The following is a 26785-nucleotide window of genomic DNA, read 5'->3' on the forward strand; positions in this document are numbered from 1 at the left end:
CAGTGATTTTCAACCTTTTTCATCTCATAGTACACATTAATTACTAAAATTCTGTGGCACACATTGAGTAAGTCCTAGTGTGGGTTCTTTAAGAGGAACTGCTTGGGCCTGCACAAGTGTCTTCTACCAGCTCAATCCCCAATGGTTTTGCAGCCAGAAATGATGGGGATTTATCTTCCTGTCAAAGGAACCCTGGGCTGTGGGGTTTAGTGTGAGGCTGGAACTCCTTGCTCCCAAAATATCCCTCCCAAATGTTTATCCACCACATGTGGATGTGGGACCAGCCCACTCTGTGTCTCTCCTCCTGCTAGTCTGGATGGGTGTGGTTTCTTTAATTCCATAGTTGTCAAACTTCCATTCAACTCGATTTCTCAATTTCTGGCTGTTCTATGTTTTAGTCATAATTTTGATGTGGTCATGCAAGAAAGTGAGTTGTGTTTGCCTATGCTGCCATCTTTACTGGAAGTCCCTAAATATTTTTTAATGAGAGGTAGTTAAAAAGAAATAAAATGTTTTCAATTTTTTTTGGCATGCCTTTTGAACTTCTGAGTAACTTTGAACTTGTAAAAAAGTATTTATGACCTTTTGAATCATGCATGTCGAAACTATGGATATGTTTTATAAAGACTTTACTTATTGAAAAAAAATACTTGCTTTATAATTCCCTTAATATAAACGCAATAGTAAAAGCTAACATTGTGTTTTTAGAAAAGTCCAAGAGCTAAGAGAAATCCCTTGATCCATTATGCTGAAAATCAACACCAATAAGAAGAGGAGGCAAAAATACAGGACTGGCTCAGCCTCAGGACGGCTATGTTAATGTCCAATCTCTTATCCAATTATCAGGTAGGAAAGATATGACATTTTTAATTCTGTAATTTGAGAGGCCATTACTTAGGTGATTTAAATGGTCATACTTTTTAGAAAGAACCAGCAGCTATTTCAATATTGCCTTTTTAATACTCTGTGGTGCCATAAAGCTCTGTCGGGTATATATTCATCTCATAATTAATTGACTTAGGAATTTTAGTTGCAGCTAAAATGCATTACCCAGGGTTCATGATCTTTTCCAACATGAACAAATTTTAATTAAGACATAAATAAAACATTTTTATTAAGGTGTTTATTGAAGAAGCTAAATATGTATGATGTAGAGGAGGAAAAAATATTTTACATGTTTACATGTGGTTGGTTATTACCTACAGAGTAATGAAAATGAAAAATTATATCAACTGAAATAGGTAATTTTATTGATATATTTGACAAAATAGACACAAAAAATCCTCCTAAAATAAGGAACTGTTTTTGGAAACCAAAGCAAAGTTACAAGGATTATTTAACTCTATGTCAATTCACTCTCAAATTTTCAGGAGAAACAGCAGATAATCCTACTCTCTTTTGAGAGAGAAAGTTTCCCTTTAACTTAACAGCATCAACCAATTGAGTTTGTAAAAATTAAGTGTTCATTGGGGCTTAAGAAAAAGTTTCTTGAGTGAAATATTCAGTAACACCTCCATCATAATTTCCTATTTTATGATAGTTCTTGTTTGCTTAGTTTGTTTTTTAGATTCAGTTGTAGGTAGATATATATTTATTGCCATTTCATTGTTCGTAGTTTTGATTTTCTTCTTTTTCTCAAGTACCTTAAACATTTCATATAATAGTGGTTTGGTGAGGATGACCTCCTTTAGTTTTTGGCATTTCAAAGGGTTCATGATCTTTTCTAACAGTTCCTTATTTTAGTAGTTGGCATTATTTTCAATAAAGCCAAACTAACTGAGAACCCATCTAGTATTTTCTTGTAAATCTCCTTCTTTCCTGCCCACTAACCCAGAAAACATGTTTGTTTTGGAAGCAAAAGGCAAACACTGCAAAAGGACTTAAAGTGAGTGATAAGTGACCAAGGCAGAAATGTAAAATCACATCAGCTGATCGGTTTGGCTGACTGACCCAAGGTTGAAGCATGTGGTGGCATTAGGACATGCTGAAGAATGTCTTTTGTTGCTAAATGACAGGCATGGGACACCACACCTCACACTCTTAGATATCCAAAAACAAATGTTTTAAGTCTACACAACCATCAAAGGTTATCTGTGAAAGTCACAGGAGACAGATTCTCTAAAGCTTTGCCACACACAAGTACAAAAACACTCTTTACAACTCCTGTATATAGCCATCGCTGTGACCAACATCAAGGAGATCTATGGCCCCCTCAATAAGTCCTGTAACCTGAAATTTCTGAACAAGTGCAATGAAATGACATGAGTGGAATCTAAGGAAGTGACTTACACCATCTTGCAATTAAAATAAAGTGAGAACACTAAGACCAATAGTTTTGACTGCGGAACTTTAGCAAAAGTATCGAATGCACTGATCTTACTCACATATCTTTGTTATGGAGAAATAAATTGTCTGCCCTTCTAACTGAGGAAGTCAAAGATGAGAGAAAATCAATTGGTACTGAAAACGAGTATTATTTCTTTAGTACTGCACTGAAAATTTACAATGGACAAGGCCCAAACACATTTTGAAGGCATATCCTAATGAGCTTGTCTGGCTGATGTGCTCCTATGCTTAATTTATCATAGCTCTATGATGCAGGCGTGGGGGGCTTGTATGGGAAAATGTGAAGTAAGCCAAAGAGAGAGCAGCTTGTATTAGCCACCACCTCCCTCACACCCAAACTGACATTTATCTTTCATTCTATGAAGCAAACTCTATACCACAGCCTTTAGCAATATTATTTTTTATATACGATTACAGTGGACATATGTAGTGTGGTGCTCTTAAGGATGTGCCTCAAAGACCTCTGACTAGAGAAGGTGTAACTGACCAAGGGCCCAAGCTGCCGAGCTCTGAAATCCATTGCTGGGTTCACACAGAGTCCACACAGAGTCCTTTCAGGTAATGTCTTCAAAATCCATTTCTCTGCACTCCAAAGCACCACTGCAATCAACATTCATAATCAATAGCCATGCACCTGCATTGACTAACAGAGCCAGAGATTCATGACCTCTACTTCCACCCTCATTTCAATAACCCGCTTCCACCTTAACCCTCATGGCCATCCTGAATGGTTCTATCACTGGAGCCTTAAACGCTGATATTCTATTTCCCAATTATAGTCTCTTATCTTTCATGCAACCTTAAAAATATTATTATTTTATCAATGCGGTTCTGGAATCTCCTTGAAATTTTTACTTCCTTGATCCTTATATCTTTTAGCTCTTTTATAACCTCCATTTCTACTCTGCTCGGCTGCAACATTGATCTTCATTCAAATCCCAGTTCTGCTACTTACTTACTGGTAAAATATCTTTAAACAATACTTTACTGGATCCTATATTGTTTAAAATTGATAAAAATATGTATAATTCATAAGAAAGAAGGGGATATGACAGTGTACCCTACTTTACTAAGTTCCTAGCACATTTTCAGCATTTAATAAGTATTAGTGTCACCTATAATCACCAACATTCGCAAGTCACTCACACCTTGGTCTTCCTGCAAAGAGGAGCCTGAAACTTTCAAACTCAGAATGGACCCTAACACCATAGTACTGAGTAGAACCAGGAAAAAATGGATTAACTTCACAGACTAATGCCATCGCACATGCATAGATTCTAGTTTTAGCGTGATTCTCAATGTCTCTGTAGTGAGCTTTTCTCAGACCCCGAGGCGTCTTCCTGTACTTTCCATTACAGTTCTAAACACCTTCCTCTCTGCTCAAGCTCCCTAACCACTCTCAGTCATCACCTGCAGTTGATTCGGCTTATTTATTTATTTATTTAATTGTTGTTCTGTTACAGTTGTCCCAATTTTCCCCTGTTGCTCTTCACTGACCCGCCCCTGCCCCTCCCACTTCCAGTCAGTCCCCCTCTGTTGTCCATGTCCAGGGGTCATTTATAGTTGTTCTTCACCTAGGCTCTTTCCCTTCTTTCCTCCCTTATCCCCTGCTCCCCTCTGGTCCCTGTCAGTCCGTTCCTTGTCTCCATGCCTCTGGTTCTATTTTGCTGATGTGTTTTGTTCATTAGGTTCCTATTGTAGGTGAGATCATATGGTATGTCTTTCGTATACAGTGAACATAAAAACCATCATAACAGGCATGAAGTCTCACGATGTCTTTAATACCTGTACACATTTCTGTATCTCTATTAACCCTTCACTCATTTTTTCCTGCCCTGGTAGTGGAGGTGAGTTCCTTCCTAGTCACCAAATATGCCTTCACTTGCTTTGTGATAATTGCTTCTTGACCTTTGATGTTTTTGCCATCTGACCTGACTTCTTCCCCCTTCATTTTCCTCTAATAACACTTCTTTCCCTTGTACTATGTTCTCACATGGAATAAATTTGTTTCCAGCTCATCACAGGCTATTTCATAACATCACGTCTTTACCGCCTTAGTAGATGGCCATGTCTGTCAAGAAATCCTTTTCTCTCTCTTCCACTAGACAAGCTCCTATTTATTCCTTGAGATCCAACTTCAGAGCTCCTCCTCTGAGATAGTAGCACACAAGAAAGATGTAAGGAGAGGCTGATGAGAGGTACTGACCCAATGAGGAAGCCCCAGGAAGGGTGACAACAGGGAAGCCTCACATTATCTTGACTTGACAGATAACAATGACTTTCAATTATGATGTTGGATTTCTTCATTAACTTCTGTCTTCCATACACACTTATACTTATTTCACGAAAAAGTATTTCAACTTCTCCCTGACAGCTAAGAAATAGAGTCTTAAGCCTTCCAGATTTGCAGATAATTACAAAAATATTTCCGACTGTCAGAAAAGTACCAGTTTTCCATCTGTTTATGAAGAGGTTTTGAAAGGTGAGAGGAGAAAAAGAAGTTAAGCTTCAACACACATTTCTTGGCAAGAAAATCAAAACTAAATAAACAGAGATCATTGACTTTGACTTTTCTGCAATTTTCATCAATTCCTTTAGTACCAGTTACTTATAAAATCATTATAATACCAACCTAAGTTAACTTCTGAAACTGAAATTTAGGATTTTATGGCCTTTGAGCTACAATAAAGCTTGAAACTAGATTGTAATTAACATCTGGTAAAGTTTCACATTGTTCTGAGTTTTTGTGTTCACTATTTTTTGCCTGTTTTATTTTGATCTTCTAGGTTTATTAAGTTGTAAATGACATAAATTCTCCTGTTTGGCTGCTATTTAGATTTTCTGCCAAATGTTAGCAATACATGAAGCCAAATATTCAAATTTATCAAATACTCAATATCTCTAGTTCAAAATCACCCACGCGCTCGGCTGCAGGAGTAGAGGTACTGCTCCCTAAAGGGCAGTGCCGTCATCTTCTCCATGGATATGCATTGTTTTTCTTAACAGATGTAGGTCATTGCTGAGATAGCTCCAAAGTCACCTTCCAAAGTTGAAACAAAGACATGACATTTGGCCACAATTTTCTTCAGTTCACCAAAATTTCTGCAGCTCTGTGGAAAGGCTGCTGGAAGACCCATGTTTTCAAACCATTCGGCTTGATTACAATGGTGTGGTACCACTTATCTAACGCTATTTTAAGCATCTTCTTGGGTTACCGTTGGCTATATTATAAACCTAATAACACTTACCCACAGGACAGTAAGTACATGCAAACTCTGCTCTATAATCTGCTTAGCAAAAGGCACTATATTTTTCTTCATAGCATTTTTCAAAATTGTTATTATATAGTTCTTTACATTCTAATGCCTGCGTCTTGAGGGATAAATTCCACAAGGTCATGGGTTGTATGTGCATTAACTAGCACAGTGCCTGGAGGGCCAACAAATGTCTGATGAATGAATGAATGAATGAATGGGTGGCCATGTACGCTATAGCAAAATTCGTGTACATTTATGCTCGTCACTTTACACTCATGCTGAAAGTGTACACACATTTCATAGGCTCAGTGGGGCATAGAACAGTGCAGAATAACAAAGCACTGACTTCCAGTTCAAGTAAAATGAATCTAATCCCAGATCCGGTATCTAACAGTTTGGTGATCAAAGACAGGCAAATGAATTCTATTTTCCGATCTAGAAGTGGCAGTAATTGAATTGGAGTTCGGTATTGCGGGTAGTGCATGCAAAGTATGGGGCACAGTCCAAACCACGGGGCAAGGCCTTGGTGCAGACGTAACATCACTTATTAATATTTTACACAGATTTTGAGTATATTATGCTAATTCAAATTATCACAGAGATTTTAAAAATTGACAAATAAGAAAACTACACAACACTGAAGAAAGAAATTAAGGAAGATACAAACAAATGGAAGCATGTACCATGTTCATGGATTGGAAGAATCAACATTATCAAAATGGCCATACTACCCAAAGCAATCTATAGATTCAATGCAATCCCTATTAGAGTACCCATGACATATTTCACAGATATAGAACAAACATTGCAGAAATTCATATGGAACCATAAACGACCTCGAATAGCTGCAGCAATTTTGAGAAAGAAAAACAAAGCAGGAGGGATCACAATACCTGATATCAAACTGTATTACAAGGCCACTGTAATCAAAACAGCCTGGTACTGGCATAAAAACAGGCACATAGACCAATGGAACAGAATAGAGAGCCCAGAAATAAACTCAAGTCTATACGATCAATTAATATTTGACAAAGGAGGCAGGAGCATAAAATGGAGCAAAAACAGCCTCTTCAACAGATGGTGTTGGGAGATCTGGACAGCTACGTGCAAAAAAATGAAACTCGATCACCAACTTACGCCATACACGAAAATAAACTCAAGATGGATAAAAGACTTAAATATAAGCCGTAACACCATAAAAGTCCTTGAGGAAAACATTGGCAGGAAAATCTCAGACATTCCACGCAGCAACATCCTCACAGACACATCCCCTAAAGCAAGGGACATAAAGGAAAGAATAAACAAATGGGACCTCATCAAAATAAAAAGCTTCTGCATGGCTAAAGAAAACAGCACCAAATTACAAAGAGTACCAACAGTATGGGAAAACATATTTGCCAACGATACCTCAGACAAGGGCCTGATCTCCAAAATATATAAAGAACTCACTCGACTCCACTCCAGGAAGACAAACAACCCAATTAAAAAATGGGCAAAGGACTTGAACAGACACTTCTCCAAGGAAGACATACAGAGGGCCCAGAGACATATGAAAAGATGCTCAGCATCACTAGCCATCAGAGAGATGCAAATTAAAACCACAATGAGGTATCATCTCACACCAGTCAGAATGGCCAACATAAACAAATCCACAAACAAATGTTGGAGAGGATGTGGAGAAAAGGGAACCCTTGTGCACTGTTGGTGGGAATGCAGACTGGTGAGGCCACTGTGGAAAACAGTATGGAATTTCCTCAGAAAACTAAAAATGGAACTGCCCTTTGACCCAGTAATTCCGCTGCTGGGATTATACCCTAAGAACACTGAAACACCAATCCAAAAGAATCTGTGCACCCCAATGTTCATAGCAGCACAATTTACAATAGCCAAGTACTGGAAGCAACCGAAGTGCCCATCAGCAAACGAGTGGATCCAAAAACTATGGTATATTTACACAATGGAATTCTACGCAGCAGAGAGAAAGAAGGAGCTTATACCCTTTGCAACAGCATGGATGAAACTGGAGAGCATTATGCTAAGTGAAATAAGCCAGGAAGTGAGGGACAAATACCATATGATCTCACCTTTAACTGGAACATAAGCAATAGAAGAAAAAAGCAAACAAAATATAACCAGAGACATTGAAGTTAAGAACAATCTAACAATAGCCAGGGCGGGGGTGGGGGGTGGGGGCGGGGATAGTGGGAAGAGGGTATTACAGGAACTACTATAAAGGACACATGGACAAAACCAAGGGGGAGGGTGGAGAGGGGAGAGGGAGGTGGGTTCACCTGGGGTGGGGTAGAGGGATGGGGAGAAAAGGCATACAACTGTAATTGCATAACAATAAAAAAAAAATTGACAAATAAGTCCATTTTGAGCACATGTGCACAGTAATAATTCATCAATAATTTATGGCATTATAATGAATTTTCCAACAACTTTGTGCCTATTTTCTCAATTATTACAAACTGTTTCAACAACTTACTTTCAAATAATTTCATCATTCTTTACTCTGTACACTATTTCCAAATTCTTCACAACCACTCTGGAACCTGTCCCATTGGACCCCACGACCATAATCTTAACGCACGCTTAGAGCGATTCCCTGGCCTGCATTGTATGCTCTTCCTCAGTCAACTTTCAGCTCTCATCTCTGAAACGTGTCTCCCTTCTGGACTATACCTTCAAACGATCAGGTCCAGTTTCAATCCTTAGCATTTATTCCTCCATTTATTCAATGGACTTATACTGAGCACCATTTATGTTTTGATTTTAATGTTTCTGTCTCCTGAAATTCATGTTATTGTAAAAAACCTAATGTCTAAGGTGATGGCAGTAGGTGAACCATGGTGTTTAGGAATGGGATTAGTGCCTTATATAGAGGCTCCAGAAAGTTAGCTTGCCTCTCCCACTCGGTGAGGAAACCACAAGAAATATGTGACTCAAAAGAAGACCCTCCCCTGACCGTGCTGACGCTCTTTTTGGATTCCAGCCTCCAGAACTGTGGGAAATAAACTTCTGTCGTTTATGAGCTTCCCAGTTTGTGGCATTTTGTTAGAGCAGCCTGAATGCACTAAGACAACCTACGTGCCAGAGACTGTGTTAGGTTATAGAGTAACAAAGATGAACTAACGAGGTCACCAGTATCAAAGAGCTCACAGTGTAATTAGGAGAGACAAACCTAGAATTAGGTAATTATGAAAAATGTAGTAAAGTAAGTGAAATAATTATGTGGGTGGCCTTCTGAAATACAAAGAGAGGATATCTAACTAGCCTGGGGTAAGTAAAAGACGGACAGAATTCTAGAAGGAGCAATGCATCTATAAGGAGGAATCAATGGACTTAAAGAACAGGAGAAGGGCATTCCGGGCCCGAGGGTCAATATCAACCATGGAAACAAATAATAGTGTATTCATATAGGAAATGTTAAGACAGCAAATTTATTTTTTATTGAATCTATTGGGGTAACATTAATTAATAAAATTGTATAGGTTTCAGGTGTACAAATCTATAACACATCATCTGTACATGGTACTGTGTGTTCACCTCCCCAAGTCAAGTCTCCTTCTATCACCATTTATTCCCCCTGTACCCTCTTTGACCGCCCCCCACCAACTTTTCCTCTCATAAAAATTTAGTTTTGAAACTCTTGTTATACCAGTTCACAAGGTATATCTGCAGCATAAAATGTATAAGAAAGGGCTGATTTTAGATTACATTTAAATTAAAATGAATTAACATAACAATTTCTAAAAAAATCTGTAAATTTAAACACTTTTCCCTCAACCATGTAAAATAATATTAAGAAATACATGCTTTGTTAGATTTTATTCAGCATCTCAGGTTATATGGATAGAGTATTGATATTCCAAAAATGGCAGAGTGTTAGTTTTACTGTACATCTTCCCATCAAAGACAAGCTCAAAGGTGCCTCACTAATGACATTTAGGAGCAGCTACAAACTGACACCCACTGGAAGGCACAGTCGATGATAGTTCATTAAGCCTTAGTTTGCAGACCAGCATGAAAACTGACTCCCTCTTCTCACAAAAGGAGAAAGTAAAAACCAGCAATACCCGATAATTTCAGTGGCTCTCCCCAAGACAAAAATATCCATGCTAAAATGATGTCCTTGAATGTAAAAGTAAAAAAGTCATATTTTTTAAAAACAACATAACAAAGGCTACCTTTATTTATATTCTGATACATATATAAATAATAGTCTTAGAAATAATTGTACAATTATAGAATAAATTTGGACCCATCAAAAAAATTCCCTTATTAACACAGTAACTAGTTTTATGTTCCATGAGAGAAGGGATTTCATTTTTGTTCATCCCACTTTCTGTATCTCAAGCAAAGTAAGGTCTAAGAAATATTTTTGAATGAATGCTATGTATAAAACTAGACTCAGGACAATTTTGTAGCAAACAAATACACAATGTCTCTGCCCTAGCAAGAGATACAAATTAAATTAAAATACAAATTGAGAGAATAAAAAAGGGATCACAGGAATAAGGGGTAGGGGCAATGGCTTCTTTAGCTACTGTGTTTAAGGAAGGTATCCTTGATGGAAGAGGTAGCGGGAAGGGTAGAGACCTAGGTGAGTACTATGCTGTACCATACAGTTCTCATTACAGTGTATCCTGGAAGCTATCATACCTCCAATTTACAGACAGAGAAGTTACAACTTAAAGAGTTTATACAGACTGCTCATATATATTTATATACACATATATGTGTGCATATATATATGTACACAAACATATACATATGCATTTTTAAAAATTCTATACAAATATTGTCTTCAGTGTTTTGTTCAACTAGAAACTGTTTTAGACTTCTTAATTTGTCCATATAAGTCATTTTTCATACATTCAGTTCTTCTCAAAATAGCTATACAACATTAGTGTATAGATTCCTGAGGAAACTTTGCCCAAGGACCAAAATATTCTCTTTAACATATTTTTTTTTTATTTTTAAAAAAGACATTTAGAATATCAGCCTCTTTATTAGGCCACCAAGTGGAAAAGTGAGTATTTTCCATTGTTAATACACGGCAACCCTTCTTTCTGCACAGGGCCTGCCAATGGCTTTCATTATTTGTCAATCAAATGGTAAAAAGGGAAAAAAATTCTATTAAAAAAAATCCTACACAATCACAAACACCTGGCATGATAAACAGTTTTAGTAGCCAAGGGTGGTATGAACCCTCCTGTTATTTGGGTGGATAAAATCCAAAATTATTTTAGGAAAAGCACTACATCATTTTTTTCAGAATCTCAGTCATTTAATTTCACAAAACAAAAATAATAATCACATGTTTGGAAAAATAACATTCTAAAGTAATTTTTTCTGTCAGAGTACAGAGTTCAAGTTAGCATACAATTTCATTTCAAATAACAAAAAGGGAGATTTACCAAAACTTAAAGAGAATGTATAAGTTGAAATCATAAGATCCCCTTCACTCTGAAAAAAAATCAATTATGAAAAACAAAGAGTAAGTCACAAATTTCCTTTGGGTCTGCTTACTAATTACATACGACCAATGTCTCCTTCATTTCTAGTAATTTTCCCGAGTTTCCTTACAACCACTTAAACTGAAAGCTGAGAAATAGGCCATCATCTGTTAATGTTGCTCCAGGTAGGGGTATGAATTGAAAACCCATGATTAGAATAATACCATGAACCCTGGCTGGTGTGTCTCAGTGGATTGAGTGCGGGCTGTGAACCAAAGGGTCACTGGTTTGATTCCCAGTCAGGGCACATGCCTGGGTTGCAGGCCAGGTCCCCAGTGAGGGGCACATGAGAGGCAACCACACATTGATGTTTCTCTCCCTCTTTCTCTTTCCTTTCCCCTCTCTCTAAAAATAAATAAATAAAATATTTTTAAAAAGGAATAATACCATGAAAACCACTGCCATTCTTTCTTGGCAATACTGCCTTTTGCTCTACCATTTTGGTTATGCAGAAAGGTTTCAACTCCGTCGCTACCACGAGAGTTTTGCTTTTATGTTTGTCTGTTTGTTGTTTGTTTGTTTTGCTTATAGACTATAATCTGTGAGAACATTCTAAGAAGAAGCATAAAAGAGGAGCAAAACAAGGCACTGCTCTGTATCAAACAAAAATTGGCAGAACAAACTAAAAATAAATCTCAGAATACAGAATGAAAAAAACAAGGAAAGATGGTAACAATTATAAGAACATTTTGAAAAATTAACAGTGTGGTGATTGCAGCAGGGAAAGGAGTATAATGGGACTAAATGGTAATGAAAAAAATACATTAAAATTATTTTTTAAAAACAAAAGAAAAATTACCTTTCAACTCCCAAGTCAAGTCTTGAAATTGCTATGGATCTTTAGAAAATTAAATCATCATATTTCTTAAGGCTTCAAGGTCAAAGCTCATGAGCCAAAAGGATTATAAAGTTTATTCATGTATGTATTACTGAGTTGATACTTCCTAATGATAGATAAAAACTGGAGAGATTGCAAGCTATTTAATCCGTATTTAACTATTAGAATTAGAATTAACTATTCTACTTCAGATCATGTTGAACAACCAAGGCATAATGAGCCTCAAGTATTAATAGAAAAGGTACAGAAATATGTAATAACTCCTCAGGGCACATGAAAATGCCTATGGTGGTCTTATAATTTGACATTCATTTAGTACTAAGTATTATTTTTTTCTATTCTTTCTTTTCTTTTTAAATTTAGTACTAAGTATTATATTCCCTATGTTAACTGTAACCAAACAAAGCTATCGGAGATCCCAGTACACTTTTTTCTTGAAGATTATCATGGAAGAGGTTTTAGTATTCATACTTAATGACTGGAGAACATCTTTAGGGAATGTTTAATTCTAAGATACCTCAGAATTGTTTTAATAGCTAAGAGGAAGGCTCTCTCTCTTACTCTTACCAAACAAAGAGGAACTGCCTGGTTATTCTGTAGAATAATTTAATCAGAAAAAAACTTGAAAACCTTTTGTTCCATACTTAAAGAGGATAATTTAACCTCAAATTTCAATGATGAAATTTTCTATATTACATTTTTTTCCTCTTTGGTTGTTTCTTGACATTATTAACACTGGTAAAAAAGTAAGTTCATCTGAGAAAAATAAGAAGAGCTCATGTTTCATTTCCTGGGACTGTCATAAATCTTACACATATCTTAATTTAAGCCTATGCAGTTTTGATCATTTACATGAGCTCATGAATGTCAAGCTTCATTTATTTAAAGACTGTTTAATCAGTTTTTAATAGAAATAAATTAATAAAAATCTAAGGGGAACAAACTCAGCTTACCCTACACAATTGTTTCAAAGTAAGAGTTCACTGAAATTGGTGAAGTAATTATATTTAAATATGTACTGAAAATAAATGTACCTCTAAGTATTCATTTATGATAATTTTTTTCAAGTAATAGTGATTTCTAGTATGTTGTTATTAATATATGTAAAGAATCTACAAGGATATTTGAGTGGTGAAGAGTTTCTAAGTACATGTATAGAGGCTTCCTATCTTAATAGACCTACAGTACCTTCATGGAGTTTATTATTGTATAGTTGATGCTTGGATTTTCAAACTGCAAAATGAGTTTCAAAATCCTGAAAAATACATGAATTTATTTCTAGATTTTCAAGTGCAAAATGATGCATAAGTAATTAATTAGTAAAGGACACTTGCATATTACCTAATGATAAAAGTATTATTAAACTGTGCTCTTGATTATTGCATTCCATGATTTGTAATGTTCTCTACCATAAGCTCACTTTGTACATAAGGCTGAGGAATTTGATTCAGCCAGACTCCCAATGGAAAGAGAACTGAGGAAATAAGTTACAAAGGCGATGTTAATAAGGGGCAGAAATTCAAGCTCTGATAGTACATTTTGTACCTGGATATAGGAAAGAACTTTCCAATTAGGGCCAACAAGTAGAGACTAACTCCAAGATGAGATTTATAAGGAGAGGTCAGCAGCATGTAATGAGAATTTGGAGCACATACATCCAGCCGAACACCTTTAGTATAAGTATAGTTTCTAATGCCAAAAGCTAATGGTTCCAAGACAATAATAAATGGAGAGAGAATATTCCAGCTTTGGGTTTCAGAAAAAGAACTCTGCTGGACTTACACAATTTTCATTAACAGTAGCTGACAGAGTAGTTCTAAAGGGGTAGTTGCATGCCCCTAAGTGCCTCAGCTGCACTAGAATATGTAAAATCACAATGGGCAAGGAAAAGTCTTTTAGTCGAAAGCCATCCTATTCTCCATGGAATTTACATTTAGGCATGTCCTTGTAGAAAAGAGAGAGAGAGAGATCAGTCACTGCCCACATTTCCATCACTCACTGTATATCATTCAATACAAATTTTTTAAGTAAATTATACTTAAAAGCATTGGAATTCACTGGGCACTTAGAGCATACCTACCAGAATAATCTCACAGCACTCACGTGTGTGGAGCCTCCTGGAGTTGTGCCCTGTGCAGTCAACAAGGCCATTGTCAACCAGCCCTGAAGTAATATTTAAGAACACAGCCTCCAGAGTTGGCAGATCTGGAATCAAGTGACCCTAAGCAGGTGACTGTGAGCAAGTTAATGAACCTAACTTTGGTTTCCACGTGCCTAAGATGAGGATAATAGTATTAACCACCAACAAAGGTTACTGAGCAATAAATGGAAATACAACACCTAAGACACCACATGTTAGTGAGCTATGAAACTAAACCATTTAATTTGTTATTATTACCTTGTACCAATCTTTGTAGGAAGTGCTGCAGAAACATAAGCAACATGCTGGTTGACACGCTGAATGTGAGACACCTGGAATTTTAGTGATTAAACTCTACTGTGAAACATTAAGAAGCCATATCACTCTTATTTCCCTCTCACCATGAAAATGGACATCATACAATAAGGTGATGTGGCTTTGTGATCTCGTACGAACCAATGTAACCCACTGGGATCTGATGTATCGGTACTCTTCTTGGCAGCCACACTGTACACAGTGCAGTTCCCCAAGTGCCACGCTTTCCCCAGAGCCCAAGAAAATAGAATAGAGTAGGGCAGGGGCAAAATTGGTAACAGCAAATATAAACAGGACGATAAAATATTTACCAAGAAGACTGCCTAATTTTGTAAAAGGAAAATAAAGTGCAAGGGCATTGTAGCTTTTTAGCACTTGTACCAGGATGATGCATTTCGAAGTCATGTCACAGCCACCCCAAGACTGGCAGCGCAGTGATTACCCTTCCATGCAGCCACAGATGAGAAGTCAGGTGTATTATTAACAGCAGAAAGGATTTGTCACCTTTTGGGGACTTTTATACAAATCCTTGTCTCTTCCTAATGCCTATCAGCTGATTAATCACAACAGTTTCTTCCTACAGCTCTCTCTTCACACTCTTACTCCCCAAGTGTGTCTCAATCATGCATACACTGCCCAAAACATACCTGTATTTACTTACTACCTTGAGTGAGTACAAAAATAGATCCCAAAACACACCTGTAGTTAGTTGCTACTTTGGGTACAAAAAAGGTTACACCGAAGGCTGCTCCTCCTGGCATTTTACAAATAAAAAAAGAAATGTGCTGAGTTATTCTAGTTGGGCTGCAGTGGTTCTTAAAAAGGCTTTGCAGAGGTTGTACCCCTGGGGGTAGTTGGAATTGTTTGAGATTTATTTGCCTCTCACAACTAGGAGGGTGTCACTAGCTTCAGGTGGATAAAAGCAGCACCTGGACTGTGGGAAAGCAGGGTAGACACTTAAGGCTCTTAATTTAGAGCAATATTCACTCACTCTTGGGGTCACGCCAGTGCAAGATTCAAATTCACATGGTCCTGAGAATGAGTGCCTCCTGAAACGCTGTGCCCAAGCTACCTCCCTGGCCCTACCCTAGTCCCGGGGCTGCGTGGAGGCCAGGGATACAGCTAAACATCCCCCACGAAAGGAACTATCCAGTTCAAGATACCAGGAATGCTGACATTGAGAAACCCAGACTGGTTTAAAGAATCTTAAAAAAAAACAATAAACAAACAAAAAAAATACTAGGTTAGAAACATTTGATTCCCTCCCTTTTTTCCTTAAAGTTACAAATTTCAAATCACACATATGTTAAATGTGAAATTATACCAAATGCTAGCATTTAGGTTAAATCTACTCTATTCCTGTTCACATAACCCACCATGAGGTTAAATTAATCTGACCTTCACTTCCCGGCCTTTGTGCTCCGGAGCCACTCTTCCCTCCGCTGCTGTGTCGTTCACTCATCCCATCCACCTTCAAGGTCCGGGTGCAAACGTCCCTTCCACTTAACATCTTCCCGTCAAAATGTGACCTCTTCCTTCTCAGACTTCTTTCTTTCCCTTATGGTCCTTATTACACAAGTCATTTACTTACTTATTTAACTCTCCCCGTCTCTACTCCTTCCAACACAAACATACACACAAATACACACATTAATGTAACTTCCTTATTGCCAGGGACCAGGTTTTCTTTATATTTACTTTCGCAGCCACCTCAGTGTGGAACAGTGACTTGAACACGGAAAGTTCTCACAGGTTTTAAATGGATCGATGAAGCAGGTCTACAAGATACTACGTACAGACAGCATGAGCCATAATATTTCCTGCCGGCTCTCTGACTCTCAGTTTCACACTGCGCTATTAGGCCTTGTTAAACCAGCACCAATTTTCTTTTCCTGGCAGATATGGTTCCATCTATTTCAAGTTCGATATCCTAGAATTCCTTTCCCTAAAATTTATTGATTTTAAAGAAAGAAAGGAATAGGGGGCAGGGGGAGAGAGAGAAAGAGAATTTGTTGTTCTAGTTTTTTATAGATTCGTTGGTTGACCCTTGCATGTGCTCTGACCAGAGATCAAACCTGCAACCCTGCCATATGAGGACGATGCTCTACCCAACTGAACCACCCGGCCAGGGCTCCCAAAATTCTCAAGGTTTATTTTTGTTAGGTAACTGACTTGACATTTTGCTACAAATAAAAGAACAAAATGGAATGTATTTTCTTCCCAATGGCCTATTCTAACCACAGAAGAGCTCATGTCTTTGAGACCAAATTCAAGAAGTTATGAGCATAAAATCAAGAAGAAAATAAATCTAATTCTTAAGAACAGTTGAAGAAATAGGCTTGTAATATGTCAAACTCTTCAGGAAGCTAAATAAACACAGTTTGAAAGCACATTTCCATTAATCTCTAGCTCACCCTTGACATTAAAACTATTCTGAAACATTTATAATATTGAATTTTAACCAAGAATAAATTAAGACAGTCTAAGTCATTAATATCTGGCTACAAACATCTCCTTTTAAAAAAGAATACAATACAATACATATGCAAATTTTCCAGCTCATTTGTCCTTGAAAAAAATGTATTATATTTTATGTTTCTAATATGTGACTTGAGGAAGGAAACTTAAGGCTTTCCCCCTATGGATACCATTAAATTACTGATTTTAATCTTTTCACCTTATCATAGAATCAGGTTAACCTTTACCTAGTACCTAGAAAGATAAAAACTAATCTTTCAAGTTTATTATGAAACAGTTACTGTGAGAAAATAACTCTATTGAAAATTAAATGCATATATATGCATTATACACACACACTCTTAGGTTTTCTCGGGGTGCTGTTTGACTCTGTGATAAGTATGAATCATTTTAATTGTTTGGTCCATAGCCATTAGTTGGGAGAAGGGAGCTGATTTATTTTGAGCATCCAGTATGTGCCAAGTAATTTCCATCTTTCCTTCATCCCTGCTAAGAGAAGTTTCACCACCCACTTTGTACAGATGAAGAAATGGCCTCAAGGGTTTAGCAAGTTGCCAACATTCCTACCACCAGTATACCGTGCTCCTTAAAGCGTGATCATCCAATTATGTAAAACTACTACTCACCACAAAACATCACAGATTACATTTAACCTATGAAAGGCAGAAAATATGCTCATATTTTTAAGAGGGTTCCGCTAATGGACTAATATATGCAACTTGACTTTAAGCTATAATAATGTTCAAGGTCAATCAAGGACAATGAGCTTTCTGAAGAAGAAATGCACCACAGGGAGGAAAGCGACCACAACAGGACTTTTAGCGGTGTACACAGAGAAGGAGGAGCCGGAGGTTTCGCCATTCCCACCATGCTAACCCAGTTCTTACTTCTTCACTCCTTGTGCCAACAATTGACAATTTGGGCCTTCTGTGTATATGGTCCTTTTGTGACTATTATATAGCATAAAAAGGTGTAAATACATTTTTCTTCAAAAACTTTATATGCAATACATAAAACATTTAAAAAGCAAAAGAATATATGGGTTCCAAAAGAATTATTCATTCAGTGAGTGCTATGAAAATTCAAAAACAGCAACAGATTATTCTAGTTGAGGTCATCAGGATTGGTATTATCAAAAAAGATGAAATTTGAGCTGCCTTTGAAGGACAGGCTATTTATCAATAGGTATAGACTATCAAAATATATATATTAAATCAAGAGATCAAAAGTTTGGATACAGAAAGGCACACAGCATATTCAGGGGATGAAATAAATATGAAGCTTAAGAGACTCTACATAGGTACACATTCTTAAAGACTTTGTAGCAGTGGGATTGTACAGCAATAACATAAATATTGTCAACCACTTCCACTCAAAAGTTGTTGTTAAAAAAAATTTATTTTCAACCTGGCTGGTGTGGCTCAGTGGACTGAATGTGGGCCTGTGAACCAAAGGGTTGCCAGTTTAATTCCCAGACAGGGCACGTGCCTGGGTCACAGGCCAGATCCCCGGTGGAGGGCACGCAAAAGGCAACCACACATTGATGTTTCTCTCCCTCTCTTCTCCCTCCCTTCCCCTCTGTCTAAAAAATAAATAAGTACAATCTTTTTAAAAAATTATTTTCTCTCATTTTATTACTTATGAGTTGATCATTTTTGTAGTTTTAATGTATAAAATGCATACTGACCATAATATACTATTTTAAACAAATATGAGAAGAGCATATCATTTTAGGAGTTAGGCAAAGAGCTTTTAGACACAAAAGTTTTGATTATCATCATTTGAGAAAACTTTGTTCTCCAAATACTAGTCTACTATTGTACATTGCAGAAAAGGAGACACATTGATACAATTAGAAAAAAAAAATGCTTTGGGCTGAATGTTTGTGTAGCCTCAAAATTCATATGAAGCCCTAATCCCCAATGTGATAATATTAGGAGGTGGGGTCTTTGGGAGGTAATTGGGTTTAAACGAGGACATGGGGAGATGGGGTTCTCATGATGGAATCAGTGCCCTTCTAAGAAGAGGCCAGAGAACTTTATCTCCTGCTCTGTGGCCCTCACGTGCCCACCCCCTCTCATCTGTGAAGACGCAGAAAGAAGGTGGCCATCCACAAGCAAGGAGTAGGGGCTCTCACCAAGAACCAAATCAGCCAGCGCCTGGATCTTGAACTTGCCACTCTCCAAAATTGTGAGAAGTAGGTGTTGGTTGTTGGAGGCACAGAGACAAAGAATATGATGGGTTTTCCTCTCACTATATAGCACAGAAGATAGCTGTATAAGCGTATAGTTACAGTCAAGTGTGTTAACGGGCTAAGACAGTGGTAGATTCAGTTCCGACAAAGGCCATACATTCTTCCTAGGGGACTCCAGCACCATTTCCTAGAGAAAGTGCCAGTGAACTGAGTTATGAAAGACAGGCAGTTAAGAGGAAAAGGTTTGATAGGTCATTTCAGATATAAAGACACAATTTTTGCCGGAGCCTCAGCACACGATGACCCCGAGTCAGTGCAGGATCAGAAGGGGAGAAAACCAACATTGGAAATGCGTGATGGTGCTCGACAGCACAGGAAAGCTGAGGATCACAAGAGTAAAGGGAGATCAATACAGGTTTTTAAGCACAGACGGGATATGACTGGATTTGTTTTTGAGTAAAAGTGCTTTAAGGGCAATGTGGAGAATTACCAGAGTGGAGAGAGAGAAGCTGTGGAATCATTCGGGTGTGAGATATGAAAGATCGCCACTAAACCACGGCAAGAGAAACAAACAGGCAAACAGAAAAAGACGTTGGATTCCAGGATATGTCTTGAGTCTTAGGTGAAAATGCGGATGTATTGAATAGTCGGTAAGAAATGTCAAAAATGACCCTGGTGTTGCCAGTGTGAAAGATGGGGTGGATCTCGGTGGACGCTGGGACTGGAAGAGTGTCACATGGGCAATGGCCAGCCGAGCAGGACTGCAGCAAACGGGACCAGCTGGGGCAAGAGCTGCAGACAGGGAAACCGTCAGTGTGGAAGGGCTGAGTCGAAACTCTGAAGACAGATGTGGCGCTGAAGAAACGAGTCGGGAAGGAGAAAACATGGGGGTTTCAGCAATAGTATGAGGTGAGAGAAAAAGCAGAGCCTGCGGAGCAGACAAAAGCATGAAAGACTGTCAAATGTATAAAAAAGAATGGGAACTGAGTAAAGATGGCGGATTTTCCAGAGGATGTCCTCATATTTAATCTTAGTTCCTCTGAAACTTTATGGCAAAATATGTCATTTCTTAAAAGTAAAAAATCTGTCGTCAGGAGGCTGTTTCTCTCTAGCAACATTAATGGCAAACATCATACATAGGGTGATGAATAAATACAAATCAAAAGATTAGTATGGACACATACATATATAATCGTACGATAACAGTTTATGTAAGAAATGAATATGTACTTTACACAGAGCAAGAAATCTTAAAATACTGGTCTATCAAATTTTATATCTTTCTAAAAGAAATTTACTTAAATTTTTCTAATTAAATGCAAAAGAAATTAACGGACTTTTTCAGCACTAAGGTTGCAACATAATGACAGGAACTTGCTTATGGTTTAATTCACCGATTGTGCGTAAACTCTCTTGGGTTCCAGGTCAACACATGAAGCAGAGCCTGGTGTAAGTGACAGGAGACTGATGGCAAACTGCAAGATCAGCTTCTTTCTAATGAGGGAAAGTTTTATTTACAAGACTGCTCAGCCATGAAACTGAAGTAATAACGTGAATTAATTTATACACTCTGCATTTAAAGGTCGAGTACTTGTAACAACTTCGCTCCATGTTCTTGAGAGTAGGAAAAAAGTTATATTAAATAATATTTATAAATGTTTCAAGAACAAGGTCTCTTAATGGTACACTTGAACTCCTACATGATATACATTTGAATGGAAGGTTTAAATAAATTTTACTCAGTGGCAAAGAAATTAGGATTGTCCCAGTTACCTTTTTGTTTTCACCACACAAAACTTAATTTCCTTGTCACTCAATTTGACCAAGATGTCTTTCCCTATAGGACTGAAAGTATAGAAGCAGAGTAATCAAAGAAAAAATTAGTAGAAGCTTCTATTTTAGAGTGCCTCTGAGTTTAAGAGTGTATTCCAACACATTAATTAATAGTAGTATATTCATTTCTGTGACAGGACTGGTTGCTGGCAAGCAGTGAGGAGAACCTAGAACCTGAAGCCAGGGCTCCTTTGAGTCTGGCCCTACTATGTGTTGATGCGACTCTGAGTGAGTCGCTTAAAGTCCCTGAGCCTCGTTAAGGACATCTGTAAAATGCCGAGGTTTATTGCATTGGTCCACGTCGCTGAATTGATGAGATGAATCAATGAAAGCACTGGGTTCATCGTAAAAGACTGTACAAATGAAAAGCTTTGTTACTTTTATTTACTCTTTTTGAAGTTACAAAGGACTTGGAAATAACTAACAATGTAACTGGATGTACCACTTTGTGGGAGTTAGGCTAAGTCCTGACCTTTACCTTTCAGTCACACACTCTTCCCTTAAAAACAAAACAAAACAAAAACCACCAAAAAAATAAGAATAAAACTTCAGGCACTTACAAGGAGTACAGAGAAAACTGGTGCTTGAAATGTTTAAGGTTTTCCTAGAATTATTTAGGTAAAAAATTAGATGTTTCTGTAAAATGCTCATGATTCTACTTTTATAATCTATAATTGTACCTACTAATATACTCTGCTTTTACCTTTTTAATGCTCTGCCCACATAATACAAGGTTTCACACACAATAGACTGTCAATAAGTGTAGGATAAATTGAAATAGGAAAAATTTCAGCTGTGAAATGTTACACATAATATAGCTCAGTCAATGTAATTTTTTAAAATCTGTCTCTTTAGGTAACACTTCTATTACTCAAGTACATTTTACATAAAAAAAATCATATTAAATGTTTCAGCAGATTGACAAGTTGTTTTGTTTCTATTTTATCACTTTCCATTAGTCATATTTGCTACTGCTTTCCTTTCTTTCAATTTGCATCTCATTGGTGATGAAAAAACATACCTAGGAAACGATGTTTGTACCACATCATCCTAACCCCAGGCCACAGCCACTTAGATCAGGGGTTCCATCAAGTAGAAAAGAAATAACTAATATTTATTGACTAGTCACTATATCCAAGGCATTACTTTTACTTTGTACTCTCCACCTGTAATAGCTTGTTTATTGTTCATCACAACTGTGATGTAGTATTACTGTTATCATCCCCATTTACAGAGGAAGAAACTACGTCACAGAATCCCAAAGAAATTTTCCAAGATATAAAATGCCAGCAAGATTTGGAGCTTAGATTCAAATCCAGACAATTCAGCCGAAGAACCCGGGCTCTGACCATTACTGATACTGCCTTAAATCTTTTGTACCACCTTCCTACCGTTTTCAGTTGAGGCTAAGACAATTTTATTTTCTGTCGCAAGAATCTGAAGTACACATAGATGGACTGAGTCAGTTGGACTGCGTTGGACACTTGGAGTGAAAGGTCATTCAACCCTGTGACAAAATGGAAAGTTGGCAGGCCCGGGGGGAAAACCGGCCCTGGAATACCATTCCAGCAGGAGCTGACTATGCTTCCTGAAATCAGGCTCCGAGAAAATCCCCTGAATTTCCAATTACTGAATTTGTTACTTGAGTTAATTTGTGCAAGTCCTTGTCCTTGGCAGTATAAAAATCCCTCCACTGGGAGCAACTAAGAATTATACACAAAATATAAAAAGTAGATAGAAAGGAATGTCCCGAGAGTAAAACCAATGGAAAGCAGATTCAGGTGTCCTCTCAGAACATTTGATGAACTTAGTGGACTTGAACTTGATGGTTCACAGCCCAAAGGGTGCTAGCAATAGATCACAAGCCCCAAGACCAGCTGGAGTTGGAAAGTCTACAAGGTTATAAGCCCTCCTGGGACTCAGTAAAACTGTACTGTCACTGTACCAGAAACACACACAGGCAACACACTACAGACAACTAGTCTGTCCCTAAACTTGGCACTAGTGGTGTGGAACAAAAAGTATCACACGAGGACTCAAGACCAAGCGATCCCCTACATGGTTGTACAGTCAAATTTTATATTAGCGCAGTGGTTCAGACATCCAAAACAGTTTACAATGTCGGTTAATTTCCCAAGCCTTGGCAGAAGGAAATGTAAATTCTCTCAGCTAGTTAATCCAGTTTAGCCCAAGCTTCACATAATTCCTGTATGATAAAGATCCAAGTAATGCTCCTATGTAAGGCAATACGAAGCAGGAGCCAGGAGAAACTACAGAGAGTAGAGTCAGGCTGATAGAGACATTATTACATAGCAAAAGTAGCAATCAGAAAATATAAATTGAATATGCTTTAAGTAGAAAAGAATTAAAATGTGATTAAAAATAAGAGATCATGAGAATTATAAGAACTAAACATTAAGAAAATTTGTTTGCCCATATAAAACTTATTGTTGAAACCAAACAACACGCCACCCTCGAAAAAGCAAATGAACAACAAATACAAAAATTTCCAATAGTGATTAGCTAAGGGGTGTGGGGGACAAGGAGCTGACAAAGCTATGGTGACAGTGAGAGGTGCTAGTGACAGGATAGATTAATTCACCAAGGAACAGTAAACAAAAAGCCAAGAAATACACACACACACAGAGACACACACCACTGATTTTTTATTTCAAAACTAGCAGTATCATCAGTAGGGAAAAGCTGTTGCTCTAGGGCCACTGGTCATCCATACTGCTAAATATGACACCCCGCAGAAAATTATTACCAAATGAATCACCAATGATGATAGAAGGAAACCGAAGCTGAGCTATCCAATCCAATAGTCAATAACCACACGAGACTATTTACGTTTAAACTTAATTAAAATTGAGTTAAAAAATTTAGCTCCCCAGTCATACTCAAAATTTCAAGTGCTCAATAATGACATCTGGCTAGTGGCTGTCATTGGACAGTGCCAGATAACAGTATTTGCATCAGTGTAGAAAACTCTATTAGACAGTGTTGAGAGACATTTAGGACAGTAATTTTATGAGCCGGGAGTTGAGAAGGATGTATTAAGCAAGAAATAACAAGGTAAACAAACAAAAGAATGGAAATAACTGATAAGCTCAGCTAGTAAAATTCAGAACCATTTATCAAAAGATACTGTATAGAAAACAAACCAAAAAGCCTTCATCTGAAGGACGGTACTTGTAATATGCATATACACAGCATATGAGATATATCAGTGATCTATACAAGCAATAAAACGATAATTGTACAGAAAAATGGACTAAAGACTTAAGCATTTCATTCTATTTATGACAGAAAAAGATAATTATAGTCTGACATATTTTTATCCATACCCATGTTCTATTTCAAATCAGCAAGAATAAGAGAAGAACAACAACCTATTTTTTAGCCTGGGAGGAAGATTATACTGGTTTAAACAGCCACCCAGCAACATATAAGTAGGTTGATAACAATGTTTGAACATGTAATTAAATAAATACTTCCAATGTTGGCTTATCCTTCATTAAAAGATAGTTTTCTGGTTCACCTAACAATTTACCTCTACCTTATTTTGAGCACACAATAGAGTGCTTGGGAAAACACAGTACACTTACGGACACCTTTCACTCTGAGTACAGAATTGACTAAGGTATTAATTTCGTATTTACTTCAGAAGAATCGGGAAACACACAGGTGTGTGTGTGTGTGATTGGAGGGCGGGACAGGAAAAGCACATAAAGTAATAAACATATAGGAAATACTGAAAACATAACTGAGATGCCTAATTTCCTCAAAGCAAAGGAAAGTTGCACCCCCGAATTGGTGGGTATTACTCTTGCTCCGTCCTCTTCTTTTCCAAAGCAAGCATGGGCAGGATAAAAAACACCACCTTCTTAGCTTCCACATACAGAGAAGTTTTCATATTTAAAAATAAACTTGTTTATGTACCTTAAAATTTGAAACAATACTACATCCACCTCACATTAACAAATGATCTAACTTACCCTGTCTTAGTTTTAACCAGAAGTGTAAGAGAGGCATTAAAGGGGTTTTGACCTTTTATTTTAGCATATTGTAAAAGATAAATGATACTAAACAACTTCAAAATAATGTAAACTATAAATTAGCATCATAAAACACCAGAGATTAACAGGTGGTGGTTTGGGCAGTGTGAACACGGGCCAATGGTTCTAGAAGTAGACTCCATTTGCCAGAAAGAAACACACAACGGGGAACACTCTGGGTGGATTCCAAGAGATTATGACGTTCGTTTCACCTCTCAAGGTCCTTGTAATCTGAGAATGAGAGGGAATAATCAGTACCGTGGCAATTCTGGCACAGGGTAAATGGTGTTAGATAGCTGCACGAAGAGTGGAACACTCAAGTCAGATTAGGAATTTTAGGGTGGATGATAATCACTGGCAGTTAGTGAAAGTCTATACCACAAATCAGGATTCTAACCCAACCCGCTCTAGGGCAGCAGGACTTTGGCTTGTCGGCTGAGGAGATGATAAAGAACATTGCCGTCCCCCAGTACTCAGAGGACTGGGGCGCCAGATTTCCATGACCAGTAATCGTTGCGGCTCAGTTGCTTGAGCCTAGTCCTGGGGAGTGTGAAAGGTCGCAGGTTCGATTTCCAGTCAGGGCATGTACCTGGGCTGCATGCAGGTCCCCGGTTAGGGATGTGAGAGGGGCAACCAAGTGATGTTTCTCTCACACATTGATGTTTCTCTCCCTGCCTTTCTCCCTCCTTTCACCTTTCTCTAAAAATAAAATAAATAAAATATTTTTTAAAAAAATACTATGTGGAACCTAGCATAAGACAGCCCCAATAACAGAAGAAAGTGGGGCTGGGAAAGTCAAGCTTGTGAATACAGGCATGTAACTCCTATTACAGGAAAATAAGGGGTTGCCCTTGCTGGTGTGGCTCAGTGGATTGAGTGCTGGCCTGCAGACTGAAAGGTCACCAGTTCAATTCCCAGTCAGAGCGCAAGCCTGGGTTACGGGCCAGGTACCCAGTTGGGGGCGTGCAAGAGGCAGCCAATTGTTTCTCTCTCACATCATGTTTCTCTCCCTCTCTTTCTCCCTCCTTTCCCCTCTCTCTAAAAAATAACTATATATATATATTTTTTAAAGGGACCGAGATATGATAGCACAACAGTGGAGACCCCATAGGTCAATCACAGTGCACCAAGTCTTGAGTCAGATTTGTTGTTGGGAAACACTGCTAAAAATTAATCCTTCCCATTGTCAGTACGGGGAACCCCACTCCAGCTTAGCCTCACTACTTCCTAGACACCGCCTCTATTCAGAATGGCTTGCCAAACCACATTATATTTGGGCTGGTTTTGTAAGTACAACTTTGCACAGGTAAATAAAACAGACACAGATTCTAGCGTGAAGACCAATTTTTTTACAAAGTAAAACAAACAAGCAAGCAAAATATAACCAGAGACACTGAAATAAAGAACAAACCGACAGTAGCCAAGGGGTGGTGGGGAGGGGGATAACGGGGGAAAGAAGGCAAAGGGTCATCAAGGAACCTTGTATAAAGGACCCATGGACAAAGCCAAAGGGGAGAAGAATTGAGGGTGGGAGGTAAAGGTCGGGGTGGGGGGTCATGGTGTCAGGAAAATGGAGGCAACTGTACTTGAACAACAATTAAAAAAAAAAGAAGAAATGCAGAAAAAAGTAACATTGTAAATAACAAAAACTATAAATCTCCCTCCCAGTTTGGAGGTAGTGAGCTTTCATGCCTAATTTTATGTTTCTGATTAATAATTCCATATGGTTCCCTTTGGAGGATATCCTATTGTGCATTTGCTTTCTCTTCCTCACAATTGTGTGCCTCCTACTTCCTACAATTCC

The 26785-nt window shown here is 37.8% G+C and overlaps 1 protein-coding gene across 3 annotated transcripts in view; it reads right to left on the bottom strand.

Annotated features, from left to right (window-relative positions):
• The window catches only part of SLC16A7 (solute carrier family 16 member 7), a 143575-nt gene that overhangs the window by 94947 nt on the left and 21843 nt on the right, over positions 1-26785 (bottom strand). The window lies entirely within an intron of this gene.

The sequence above is a fragment of the Desmodus rotundus genome, chromosome 3, assembly GCF_022682495.2.
Source record: "Desmodus rotundus isolate HL8 chromosome 3, HLdesRot8A.1, whole genome shotgun sequence".
Taxonomy (NCBI): domain Eukaryota; kingdom Metazoa; phylum Chordata; class Mammalia; order Chiroptera; family Phyllostomidae; genus Desmodus; species Desmodus rotundus.